This window comes from Pseudorca crassidens, chromosome 1, assembly GCF_039906515.1.
Source record: "Pseudorca crassidens isolate mPseCra1 chromosome 1, mPseCra1.hap1, whole genome shotgun sequence".
Classification (NCBI taxonomy): domain Eukaryota; kingdom Metazoa; phylum Chordata; class Mammalia; order Artiodactyla; family Delphinidae; genus Pseudorca; species Pseudorca crassidens.
Genome location: NC_090296.1, coordinates 78,105,064 through 78,119,495, shown reverse-complemented (window position 1 = coordinate 78,119,495; position 14,432 = coordinate 78,105,064). Strand labels below are relative to the sequence as shown.

The 14,432-nt window shown below is 43.5% G+C and overlaps 1 long non-coding RNA gene across 2 annotated transcripts in view; it reads right to left on the bottom strand.

Annotated features, from left to right (window-relative positions):
* The window catches only part of LOC137229936 (uncharacterized), a 58,149-nt gene extending 44,350 nt beyond the window's left edge, over window positions 1-13,799 (bottom strand). For both annotated transcript variants that reach the window (XR_010945935.1, XR_010945928.1), the window contains exon 1: window positions 13,694-13,799. This is a non-coding gene — a long non-coding RNA (uncharacterized lncRNA). The remainder of the gene's footprint in view (window positions 1-13,693) is intronic.
* Window positions 13,800-14,432: the final 633 nt, after the last annotated feature.

Sequence of the window (14,432 nt, the reverse complement as noted above, 5' to 3'; positions counted from 1 at the left end):
CTATGGTGATTTTGATATTGGTTCTATCCCCTTGCAGTTCCTTAACAAACTTGGCCCTCCTTATTCTCTACACTTAATTTGAGATTTAATTAGACAGGGTTACAGACCCCTCTTCATTTAAGCAGTATATATTCAAAGATTATCTTGTAGCATTTTCAATTTAATTCCTTAATGTGACAGTGGAGAGGAATAGAAATCTGTAAGAATGATTTTAACTGTTTATCAAATCATTAAGGAAGGATTCAAAGGTGATCAGAAAGCCCAGATAACTTGCATTTCTTATCTTGGCAATGGAGCTTCAGAGGAAGCAGAGAATGGGCAGTGCACTCTGTGTTACTGGGTAGCTGGTGGGACAAGCACCCCACCCCCTGCCCCATGCCTCCATTTATTCCCGACTATCGAGTATGGCTAATTATATATATATATTTTTTTCTTTAAGTCCAGTACTCTGTGGCCTTCTACCTCTAAGCAGTCATGAGGCTTATTACCACATGAGGAAAAAGTTAATTCAGTGTAGAAAGAAAGGCCATTTGAATTTCAAATCTGAAGGGTTTTGCTTAAGCAATTTAATAAGTTCATAAGTCTTAAAAGCAAAGATTTGTGGAGGTAGAGACGGGATGTCTGTGGCCCAAACCTTGCTTCCCTAACAGCTCCGTGCCAGGTGGTGTTGATCTCAGAGTCTTAGGTCAGGGGAAACCGGTAGATAAGATGCAGAAATGATGAGCCTGAACTTTTCAACACCTTCAGGTTTGTGAAAAGAAGAAAGGAGGCGTTGTCTCCTCTTCTGGAGCCCAAGCCTTGAGCGAGTGGGTGTGTGGGCACATTAAGGTGGGTATGGAGGCCTCCATGATCCTGAGACTCAGTGCTGCTTCCTGGGAGAAGCCTGGAGGAGGCTAGGGCTTTTTGGGGAGCCCTGGTCTGCTGCATGGCTCCACGTCCCATGAGGTGAGAGAGTGATGGAATGGGGTGAGCTGATTGGGTCAGTGAGCATGGGGCCCTGCTCCTGGCTCCCCTCTGGTATCATCTTGCCTAGGGAGATGTCACTGCCCTGCTGAAGGGATGGAAAGTGCTGGGGGATCCAGGGCAGCAGCAGGATGAAGAGGTTCCTATGAGAGGGGTCTTCATGTAGGAGCAGGTGGCTGGGACTGTGGACTCCAGGGATGGGTACCAGGAGGTGACCTGAGGGGGCCATATGGGACCAGCCACACTGCGGTGATACCAGTCAAGGTGCACATCAGGCAAGCCATGTCAGGAACTGGGTCAGGAACCCAGTAAAATGCCTTATAGATCTCTTAGGAAGGAGGACACGTATAGAGCAGCACTCTGGAACCGGAGAATTTACTCAGAGAGACCAAGTCATCCAAAATGTATGCTTTATACCAGACCCACTAGGAAACTGAACTTTGAATAATCTGATACCTATGAGGGTGGGGACTTCTGGAATATTAACTACATCTTCTTTGTACATATGAGTATAAAGTCTGAGTTATTTGTAACCCTGCTACGTTGGCTGAGAAAAACACACATGAAAATCACAAGAAAATTCTTTCTTTCAGTTTTGCTTTATTGCAAACTATACTTAGTCAGGGAGGCAAAAGGCTGGGTGGACCCAGGTTACCTAAGTCACCCACCTCCCCATCCATGAGCTCAGGTCACTGTCCACCCTTTAAAGTTATTTGTCTCACCCCCAGCGAATCACTCCCTGGACCTCTTCTTCTTCCCTAACTCCTAGTGACTAAACAGCAAGGCCTGTATGACCTTCCATAACTGGAAGTCCAGAGAGCTCAGGCTTGTTTGACTCCGTAGCCCAACCATCCTACAGTCTCTGGTTTTGGTCCACTCTCTGGTCTGTTATTATTAGTGTTGGCTTAACTCTCAGACTGGGAGAAGGTGACCGAGGCAGCTCCAAGAGTCACATGCAGACGTAACAGCGTCCTTAGGAAGCAAGACCATTTCTTCCTGTGCTTCCCAGGAGCCCTCAGCAGACTTCTCTCAAGTCTCATTAGCAGAATTTTGTCACCCACCTGTTCCTAGGCAAATGCTGGCAAGGGTGATGGAATTACAAGATGAAATTAAACTATCTTCAATAAAATTGGTATTGTGGGATCAACAACAAATACCCACTCCCTCTTCCCCATTTTTCCAGCTTCAGCAATGGCTGATTAATTTCTTCCCAGCCCTTGAAGTCTTGGGTACTTTTTTGGAGGGGGTGTCCCCTAATTCTTCTGAAAACTTCAGGCTGTTAACATCATACCATCCATTGGTGTTGAAGCTTCTGATGCTGAGAGGAAGGAGCTTTAGGTCCTGAGGGTGGAGCAGGGTGGGAACTCCACTGAGGAGATCTGACTCCGGCCAAGAGCTCACCCTACTTATTTCTCTTGATACCATGATCATTTAAAAAGAAAGAAAAAGGAATCTCTCAGTGTGGGAGCTAATCTTCCACCTAACATTTGAAGCTTATTGTGCCAAGAGAGTGAGCCTCTGCTTCCTGGGTGCTGGCTTGCGTCCCACAGCTGTCTCTGCCTAACTTCCCTTGCTTTGCCCATTTAGCTGCAGATTGTGATTTCTCCTCAGCAGCTCGACTGAAGCTGGTTGGCGATAGCATCATACCATCACACCAATTGTTAACTATTTATTGGAGTAGAAAATGCAAAGCCTCATAAAACAGGCGGGAAGAAGCGGGATCTGTAAGCAACTGGGGACCACAGAGATCAGTTCAGAAGCGGGGAGAGAGAGCACGATGCCATGTCTGAGGTCTGTGAGGCTCTTAAGCTCCGGACCAGCTGTAGTCATTAATGGTCAACTATCATTTTAATTCCAATTACATAGCTACAAAACATTAGCTCTATTAGAAGGTACCTATATTAACTTAATGATCAGAAGAAAACATTCAAAAAACTTATTTTTTCCAGTTAATAATGTAAAACCTGTACCTTACTGAAAAAGAATAAAATGCAAAACCATACCGAGACAGAACTACAAACTGGCACAACTTTCTGGGGGGAAATTTGGCCTTATGCTTCAAAAACCTTTAAAACGTTCATTTTCTGGGATCCAATCATCTCTATCACTTCTGTGAATTTATCTTAAGGAGATGATTACCTCTCACAGGCTCATACACAGACTAATGCACATGGATTCAATGTGTCTAGTACGAGTGAGAAACTGGTAGTAAACTGCATGTACAGTAATAAAGGATGGATTAAACAAAACAAAACAAAACAAAAAACCAAAAAAAAACACACCAAGAGTAAAACAGCAGTAATGCTGATGCCATCACTGGTAATAATGTGCTTTGTCTTAGTCTGATAATTTTTCTATATGCGTGAAATTTTTCTATACACATACCCACGCAGACACACAGGCGCACACACACACACACATATGTCCATTATATTCATTGGGAACATACTACATGCCATTTTATAAATTGCTTTTTTCACTTAAAAGTGTATCATGGGGCTTCCCTGGTGGTGCAGTGGTTGAGAGTCCTCCTGCCGATGCAGGGGACACGGGTTCGTGCCCCGGTCCGGGAAGATCCCACATGCCGCGGAGCGGCTGGGCCCGTGAGCCATGGCCGCTGAGCCTGTGCGTCCGGAGCCTGTGCTCCGCAACGGGAGAGGCCACAGCAGTGAGAGGCCCGTGTACCGCAAAAAAAAAAAAAAAGTATATCGTGAACACTTTCTCATTTCATTATTTTGCTAAAAAATGTATTTTGGTTTTTTCTTAATAACTCTTAGTCATCATGATGAACATACTATGTTTGGGGAACTTGGGGGAGAGCTGGAGGGAACGTTAGAGACCACCTTGCTCATCTTCCTTTCTTATGAGTAAGGACGTTGTGACCCAGGCAGACGCTATGACTTAAGCATACAGAGAAATTAGTGAAAAAAACGGACAAGAGCTCAGACCTGTAGACTTCTAGATTTCATTCTAACAAACTGTTTTACCTGATGCCTTTCATCTTCTCAAATTTTCTGACCTTTTATATAAAATTGAGACCACTCACCTGCCATCAGCAATGGTTGTAAGCCATATATTTTTTTTTTAAGGATTTTTTTTTTTTTAGATGTTGGGGGTAGGAGTTAATTAATTAATTAATTAATTTTTCCTGTGTTGGGTCTTTGTTTCTGTGCGAGGGCTTTCTCTACTTGCTGCAAGCAGGGGCCACTCTTCATCGCGGTGCGTGGGCCTCTCACTATCATGGCCTCTCTTGTTGCGGAGGACAGGCTCAGTAGTTGTGGCTCACGGGCCTAGTTGCTCCGCGGCATGTGGGATCTTCCCAGACCAGGGCTCGAACCCGTGTCCCCTGCATTAGCAGGCAGACTCTCAACCACTGTGCCACCAGGGAAACCCAAAGCCATATTTTTTTAATTGCCAGCAGCACATCAGTCTAATAATCTTAAGGTTGTAAGCTACTTTGATTGCCCAGAAAAATGTCTTTTGATCAGGGTCTGAGGAAGCATTCCTCTTCACAAGCCTTTCTTTGGGGGAGCATCTTGTTCCAACATGGTCTCCTATTCCCCTGAGGTCATTGTTAATTCTGCTTGCACAGTGGTCCCTTTCCGCCAGACTGAAGCAATTTCACCCCTCTTTCTTCCTGCCCAGCCCTGTCCTGCAGCCCCCAGCACTAGATGGGGAGTGCCACCATATATGCAAATAGTCCTACAGGGACCAGGGGCATGAATGGCGAAGATGCATTTAGAGAGTCCAAGATGAAGCCTATGGCTATACATCCCGAATCTGGCCTAAAATCTTGACCTCACCATCAAGAACTGCCAACCATTTGACATAATGCAGCTCAGTGCCCTTCCTGTCCAAATAATACGTAATGAGTGTTTTCATTTTGTTATCATGGTTGTAATGCAGGTTCCCTGCTGTTGGATAGTCAGCTGTGTGGAGTGCTACTCATTTAAAGAATATATACTGGGAGTTTGCTGGTTGCGAGTCACGAAGGAAAGCGGTGCATCAGACAGACGTGGAGCCTGCCTTCAAGGAGTTAGAGCCCGGTGAGGATGCCCGCGTCTAAACAGGTAAATACAACATGGTGTCATAAAGGCCATGCACGCACGACAGGAGTGGGTAGAGGGGGCTGTGGCAGCACCAGGGGGACGCTTAACCAAAACTGGGGAGGAGGAGGCAGCCGGGGAAAGCCTCCCAGAGGACCGTTTCTGGGTTGAGCATGGAAGGACAAGCAGGAGTTGGCCAGAGAAGAAAGCAAGGGTGGGAGGAGTGGGGGGAGATATGACAATAGGGGGATGAGGCATGGAAACTCACAAGCGGCGATAACGCGGGCCTCTCACTGTTGTGGCCTCTCCCGCCGCGGAGCGGACGCGCAGGCTCAGCGGCCATGGCTCACGGGCCCAGCCGCTCCGCGGCATGTGGGATCTTCCCGGACCGGGGCACGAACCCGTGTCCCCTGCATCGGCAGGTGGACTCTCAACCACTGCGCCACCAGGGAAGCCCAGGGCTGCTTTTGTGCTTACAAATGTTCATGGCACCCCACTCCTGCCCGCACCCATCCAAACCCAGAAAGAAAACACGTAGTGCTTGTCACTTAGTAGGCATTCAACTGACCAGAATTTCATTTCTGGTATGTTTTACTGATAACATTCCTAACAAACTTAGCTGTACATTGACACTTAGACACCATTAACTTGAGAGTTTTTATTCCCCCCATGAAACAATTATATTCATAGAGCTAAATGCTGGTTTAAAAGAAAATCCCAGTTGTACATCATCTATACTTCAATACAAATAAATAATACTAAAAAAGAAAATCACAGCAATTACTTTGATCTACTATACCACAGAGATGGCCCATGGTACATAGGGACACTTGCCACTGGGCTTTTTGTTTTTTATTAATGTCCTATTTTAATAGGTTTTTATCTCCTCTCTTCCCATGAGATTGTCAGCTGTCCCTCCTCCCAGATGTCGGTGTCCCTGCCTACAGCCCTCCTCCCCTCCTCCAGTCAGACGTGGCCTTGAAAACCATATGACCATGTCTGTTAAAAGTGCATGCGCTATAAAAACATATTATTTTTGAGTAAGGAATTCTTCTCTGAATAATACATTTCTGCCCTTGGGAGAAATGAACTTTGGGGGCATTTATGATTTTCACTATTCCCAATCATTTTTCACTCCTTTTCAGTTGTGTTCTAAAGAGGAAAGCTTTCTAAAGAACTGAATTTCCCATAGGCAAGGACCTTTGTGTTCTGAATACTGCCCACCTCATGTCTATTTCCTGATCTGTGGGCCTGTAAACGTCCAGTAGGGCTGCGTGTACCAGGGAGTTACCATGATGGGTCAGAGCTGTAAGGGGTGTGGGGACAAGAAACCGTATGCTCCACGGATTCAGGGTGGTTTATAGGAGGAGGCCAGAGAGGCCGGAAAAGCCAGAGATCAGCTCTAAAGAAGGCTCCTAAAACATCAAATCCAAGGGGTGAGTGCAAAGCTGCGAACCAAATAGACAAGAGAGTGGTATTTACTCATCACTTTTTGTTGTGATTATGCTGTGTGATAAACAGCCCCCAAATTCAATGGTTGTAACAATAAAGCTTCACTTCTTTGTCATATGTCTGTTAGGTCGTTTGTGGCTTTGCTTGGCTTGTCTAGACTTCGGTGCAAGTTTTTGAGTCCCACTGGAGCAACCATTAGCCAGGGCATTTGGTCCTGGCAGAGGACAGGAGGACAAGAGGGGAAGCAGAAACAGATGATACTTCTGCTTAGAACTTGCACCTGTCATTTCCTCCAGATGGCCCAGTCCATAGTCAACAGGTGGGGGAGTCCATGTGGTGAACAAAGAAGGGAAGGAAGAATTGTGAGCGAAGAATACATTTCACTACGATAGTTGATAAGCGAAGAAACTTTTGGGGAAAACCTAAGAGGGTGGAGCCTTAATATTTCAGGATATCGAAGGGCAAGCAAGAAGGCATCAGCAAGCTCTGGTCGACAGGGACCTCTCTTATTGGGCCTGATCACCTGAGTGGCATGTTAACGACACAGAGGTGGGTGGGATGCCAGGCTCTATGAGATGGCCTTTGAGACCGAGAGGGATGGCCAGCCCAGCCCAGCACCTGTGCTCTTATAAAAGCTTATCTCACAACTAAGGGGTTTGCTCCTTTCACCTTTCAGCGTTCAGTACTCTTTATCTTCTTGGGGATGGATGCAGTTCTTTTCTGGCTTGTTGCACAAATACAAATTTACCAGATGGGCCACAATTAAATTTAATTGGATACTTTAACAACAACAACAGAATGATCAGCTTACCTATTAAGCGTTCAGGAATTATAGTCTCAGTCCAAGTTATGTATTCCCCTTCATGCCTCTTTCTTAAAACTATAGTTTTTATTCTGCAATCTCGTTGGTAACTCTCTACCATGATCATCAAGTAAATGTTTCCAGCTGTGAAGGTGATACCATTCTCTCTGGCACCTTGATGTGAAAATTCCAAGTCATCTGAGCTCCAGTATCCTATCTATTGAGTTGCCAGTATGGGCACCTTTACCTGCAGGATGCTTCTTGCTTCTTTCTCCTTTCTATTCCTGCCGACACCTGGCACGTATGACGTCTCATGTAGACAATTGCACTAGCCCCTTGGGGGCCTCCTAATCAGTCAATCCACTGTACTCTGTCATTACATTATGGATTTTATTTTTCCTTTAACTTTTTCTTTTTTCCTCCTTTAACTTTTATTTTGACATATTTTTGGTTCTACAGAAAAGTTTCAAGAAAAGTACAAAGAATTCAAGAATACCTTTCACCCAGATCCTCCAAATATTAATATTTTATCACATTTTAAAATTCTTTCGCTCTCTCCAGATAGATAGATACATACATATAATATATACATACACATATACCCCATATATGTGTAGTTGATATATACGTGTGCATGTGTGTATATATCTATATGTCTGAACCATTTGTCTGTTGCATTTGGCAGATATATGTCCTTTTACCCCTAAATGCTGAAGTGGACATTTCCTAAAAACACAAATATTCTCATGCATAACCATAATACAAAATCAGGAATTATACTGACACAGTACTATTTTCTAATCTATGAACCTTATTCAGATTTTGCCAATTATGCCAATAATGTCTTTATAGCTAAAAAAACAAAACAAAACCCAAGTCACCTGTTGCATTCAGTTGTCATGTTTATTTAGTTTCCTTTATTCTGGAATAATCGTCTTTCTTCACCTTTCATGGTATTAATACTTTAAAGCGTACAGGCCAGTTACTGTACAGAGTACCCTTTATTTGGATTTTTCCTGGTGCTTTCTCACTATTCACATCATTCTTTTTAAAGCTTCACTGAGGCTCAGTAACCCTCAGTTACCATCTGTTACATCCCCAGCAAAGTTCGTATCCTCTGTCCCAAAGGATCTGACTCTTCTCCTTTCTCCAGTCTAACTTTTTATAACAAGCCAGACTGGACTGTACAGTCTACAGTCATCTGTGTTCTTAAGCTGCTCCTTCTCTCTACTGTATGACACTACATCATTCTCTCCACTCCCATTCCACCAACTGATACTACTCTTCCTCTTTCAAGGATGAATAAACATACCACCTAGAACTACTCATATTTTCTCCCCAGTCATGGAATCATCTTCTCCCTTTACTGAAATTCTCTAGGCTTTGATTAGAGTTTTATGTTGATCTCCAGCAAAATTAGGATGAATTATGAAACACAAGTCTATGCACACTTAAAGGAAGGAGACAGTATTGATAGAAGCCAGCTCCCATCAGTGAGGGTAAGCTGCCTCAGCGTAATCTCATTCCCTTTCTTGATAAGGTTGTGAGACGAAGGCTCAGGGGAGCAATAGAGAATCTCCAACTGGGCGATGCATGTGACCAAGTCTTGCAGTGTGAATCAGGGGAAGAAATATGACCTGCTTATTACTATTGACGTACAGATTCCTGGTCTCTGGAGCCCTCCTCTCCCTAAACCTGGTGCCACTGATTCCTCACCTGCAGGTTCAGCCTTAGGTGGTCTAGATCAAGTCACACTAGTGACCCGTCCGGCTCTGACTCTGTTGCATTTCAGGTTTGCTCTCTTGCTTCTAAAACTAAGTCCTGACTTGTCCAAGTCCCAGTAACTAGATTCAGTTCGTACTGGCTTTCTATGCCCCAGTACTCATCTTTGCTACATTCTTGGTCCTCTTTTACCTCCGGGACCATGCTTTGATTTTACTATATCTTCCCCTGGGAATTGGAGTACTGCCCATGAGCTTGACTAGTAGTTTGGGTTCTAGTAGATCATAAACTGTATTCCTGATGTTAAATGTTCCCCTGGATTTCCAAATAGCCTCCCTAACACTCTGTCCCGCTCACCTTTTAGATAAACCCATTATATTATGTAATTTTCATTCTCTGCCTCCCCTCCCTACTTGACTACTTGCTTGTTATCTGTTACCACGATTTCCAGATACTGCCTGTTGGACCGGGTTCCCTCCAGCACTGATGTGTGGGTCTGTCTTCTGATGCCTGGTCTCCCCTTTGGCAGGTACACTTTTATATCTGGATCCTTTCCAAGTTATCCTAGCCTGACCTTCCTGGCAATAGGTAACCATACTATCTCTCATTACTACAGAGTGTTAGCTAATTAAACAACCATATGGGTAGGCTGTTGATTACCGGATCAATGTCAGTTTGGCAGGAGATCTCTAGAGAATACTGAAGGACTCTAGACTTGGTGCTGCACTGTCCAACGTTTTTTATTTTTATTTTTTAATCAAGGACTAGAGGAAACTAGAAGAAGAATACTCATCAAATTTTCAGATGATCTGTAGCCTGGGGAAAGAGTAATTATAGACCTTGGATATTCTGAGAATATTCTAAGACTACTATGAAAGGGCAAACAAATAATATGAGTATTAAAATGAATAACTGTAATGACTTTTTCTTAGGTTCTAAACGTAACTTCACAAGTCCAGGAAAGGACAAATCTGACTTCCAGTGATTTACTCTTGACAATCCAGCAATACAGAACTACAAGAAGCTCCTCTTTACATCACGCTGGTTCTCATTCTCTGGTCCTTCACCTGACTTTTTTCTTCCATCGAGAAAGTCCTTCCCTATTCCTTTCATTCACCCAACTCCTTCTCATCCTATAAGACTCAGACAATCACCTCTTTCAGAAGTCTTACTCCTCTTCTGTGGTTCTTGTGGTCGGTCCATCATTGTACTGATCCCATTATGTAGCAGGTAGATGTCCTGTGACCATCTCCCAAAGGAGGCTGTGAGAACTCTGAGATTTGGGTGTAGACCTTCTTTAACATTTATACCTAGTGCTTAGCCCAGGCCATGGCACACAGGAAATATTGATTAAGTGAAGGTGCTGGAACAGTCTTGGTCTTTTTAATAGCTTTCTCTTATTCTCTGGGCTCACTCCTGGAAGACCTAAAATTGCTTCGAGTTACCATTGTGGATTCCACCTCTGAAACCTGCTTTGCAACCTTGCCTGTTCCTGCTTGAAGCCATTTCACTATAGATCTTGATTTTCATTTCAACTTGCTTCTTAGATGTTCAATGTCTATTTTTTGCCTTGCATTCTGGCCTGCCCTCATTCAGGACTCCCTTTTCCATTTTCCCCTAAGCCTGGACATCCAACCCCAGGACCAGGGCCAGCCTGATTTACTCCTCTGTCCACATGCTCAGGTTCTGTTCAAGGGACCCAGCAAATGTAAGACGCATTTCCTTAACTAACCCTCCCTCGTTCCCTCTCCCCTCCCACCACACACTATAATTCCCCTGGCCAGGATGGTGGCTGGAGCAGCAAGATCTGGGGCTTTAGTTGACTTCAGGTGCTACAAAACCACATACTTTTATATAGTTCATTAGTATCAATAGAAGTGTAAAAATATCATCAGATGAGGCCCCATTACACTTCGAATAGATCAGCTCCAATATGGGCATCACATTTCAAGACAATACAAATTTAGTTCTTCCAAAAGAGGCAAATCAGAGTGTAGAAAGATTTTCAGGCTCTGTCCTGGAAAAGAAAAAACCTACGAGGAGGTGTGTTTAATGTTAAAATATCTATCATGGAAAAAAAAAATTTTTAAGAAATAGTATAGCTTTCCAAGTAAAGATTAAATTAAGTGAAGATTTTTTTGCTTAATATCAGGAGGATTTTTTTCTCACTTAAAACTGTTCAGGGGCTTCCCTGGTGGCACAGTGGTTAAGAATTCGCCTGCCAATGCAGGGGACACGTGTTCGAGCCCTGGTCCGGGAAGATCCCACATGTCGCGGAGCAACTAAGCCTGTGCGCCACGACTACTGAACCTGCACTCCAGAGCCCGTGAGCCACAACTACTGAAGCCCACGCGCCTGGAGCCCATGCTCCACAACAAGATAAGCCACCACAATGAGAAGCCTGTGCATCGCAGGAAGAGTAGCCCCTGCTCTCCACGACTAGAGAAAGCCTGCGCACAGGAACAAAGACCCAACACAGCCAAAAATAAAACCAAATAAATTTATTTAAAATTTTTTTGACTTTTTTTTCAAATTATGGAATTTTATAGCAGACATTTAAGGCTCAGATGCATTTTTATCTAAGAGATTAATGTTTTTACTATGCCATATTCCTTGTAAGAAATCTTGAAACATAAAACCTTTTTGTAGCGTGGATCAGAATACATTAACTGAATAATATGGCTTTAGTTCTACTACCTAAAGTCAATGAAATAAATAAAAAAGATTCACTTCCTTGTTAATTATCAACAACAGTAGCCGCAGCGTAAATATGTACATAGCAGGGGTCAAACCAAGAGATCATTCACTTATTTTAGAGTGGTAAGAGTTTGCCCTTGCAGTGGACATCTACTGAGTTATCTGCCCCAGCCCCCAAACCTATCCTGTTCACACTATTGACAGCCACAGTTATGTAAACCTGGATGCGCCCCTGACCAAAGCTCATTTACAGATTCTTCCTTCAAAATCTGAGTTTGAGATGAAATGTTGGGCCCTCTCCTTGTAGCTGTGTCCATAATGTATCCACTTTGATGCTCACTTCTGCCGTATTTCCCACTGTCTTTTAAATAATCAGAGGAAACCTTCCTCATGTATTCATTGTTTTTAATTATCTTTATAATGTGTGTGCACATATTATTGGGTCAATGCTGATTGCAGTCTTCTGGAAAGTATTAACATTGAGTTAACATTACTTTGGTTAATATTTAGGTTGCAAGTAATATTGAAAATATTTTAAGGAAAAAGAGAGGAAATTTATCTTAGGACTGTCAGAGTATCTAGTGAAATCCAAGAACACTGAACCAGATAGCGACGGTATCAGGACGAGAAATTCAATTATTATTATTTTTCTTATCTCCTGGTTATTTTCAGTAATTGTTGGCCCTTGTATCTTTTCAGGTTCACTTCAAGTAGGTTTTGAAGTTTGTCCCGGCTGAGAACATCTCTTTCTAAACCAGAGTGTTTTAGTTGCCATCAACAGTGAAACCTCATTTATCAGACTCTGTATCAATCTCAGTAACAGAATCCCTATTAATGACACCTCTTTTTAGATAATAGTCCAATGATTATTACTTAGGTTCTTCAAGGTCCCAAACTGCTTCCTGAATTTTTTACAAGAAATTAAGCGGGAATCATAATTAGTTTGTATTTCATTATTTCTTCATTCTGTAAAAATTGTGAGTTTGTATTTGCGACATATGAAAACGCTATTTGCCAGAACATTGAACTCAAATCCGAGGGAGGGCAGGGGATACACAAACTTTATCCGGAAGCTGGATTAGCTCCTTGCCGCCAGAGGGAGACCTAACCTAATTATGTGGATGCCTGGTCTCAGGAAGCATCTGGAGTGAGCCCCAGATTGTTGACAGGGAATAATATCACAAACAAGAACACACATCTGGAAAATTAAAATAAACATACACATGCCCACAATCTTCCATTTTTCCCGATTCATACTTCCTTGTTTCTAAATACTTGTTCATTCATTGTTTGCTACTTGATATTTTTTTATGTCTTGCCTTGGTTATTTTTAAACCCTGCCCTTGCCTCATTGCTGTCTGAGGTAATAACAAAAGTGTTTCTTTAGGTCAAAGGATTAGGTAGAAAAGAATGCACTATAATATCTGCAACTCACTGCCTAAAATTGAAGGGTGGCCCTGGGGCTACTCCTAATGCATGGGGACTACTCCTTCTTAAAGATGCACTGAGATGTTTGTTCCATTACCTCCCATTACCTCCCGTGTTGTTACAGCAACAGAGTTCTCATGACTTAGCCCGAATTCCTAATTCTAATCAACATCCTCCTCCTCTGTCCAGTAGTGATGGAAACAGCTTGTTAAACACACAGAAAGTTTTGTCATAGCCTTTCCTTGGTTTTTTGCTCTTCTAGGTAAATAATATGCATTTTTTTAGCTTCTTTTCAGGCATTACCTGGCATTGCCACTTTCCAGCTTTGCCCTCTTCTGAAACAAGAGAATTGGTTGATTTCAGGTTCAGCACTCTCTAGTCCCCACCCCCTGCATTAGTTTGCCTCTTAGGGTGCCAAGTGCATCATTGGTCAAGTGGTGGGTGTCTCCTCGTTTACTTTGGTTTTACTTCAAGAACACACCAGAGCCAGCCATTTGGTGTGAAATCATGCTGCTTTCTACTCCTTCAGCAGAACAGGAGAGCAGTCCCCAAGCCCGTCTCCAGACAAACAGCACATCGTTACCTGAAATCAGCCCTTGGATTCTCAAATGCAACCACCAGGCAAGTCACGGTCCCCTTGCTGCTGAAAGGTCTTTTTTGGGCCGGCTGATGACAGGGCTCAGTCTGTGGCCGCCTGGCGGGGAGGAGCCTTTCAAGTTAGGCGGCTGCCGTCCTGTCCAAGGCACGCATGGCTCACGGCAATCATCCCTAATAATATCTCATGAAGACAATCTTTCCTGGGAAACAAATCAGTTGACCACTGCAATCTGTGTAACGGGCTTCCAGGAGGTGTGTCACCCTGCAAATATGTGGGCATTAAGGAGTATGTTTTCCTGGCTCCAGACATGAAAACCAACTCTGTGCTGACAGTTAACGGGCAGTCCGAGGATCCGTGGCAAACATGCTGCACGGTCAACACCGTGCCCTTTCCCTCCCGCAAGAGAAGCTCCTGTTCCAACACAAACAGGATCTTGTTGTATCGAAGGGGATTGTCCCAGACTCACACACAGCAGAAGGTCAAATCGGAAGCACAGTTTCTTTAGTGAACCAGTGGCTGGCCTCCTTCTCCTCCATCTTTGGGCTTTTGATAAGAATGAAAAAAGAAGCAAGACAAATCTGTGTTTTCCTTTCCTACCCACAGCAAGCACTGTGGGAAACAATGGGTCTCCTTCGTGCTTAGCATATTAATTATGAACCACAAAGTAGGAACAGAAATTCCATTTTCCAGCCCCTCTACTCTGCCTAACACAAAGAAGTGTTAG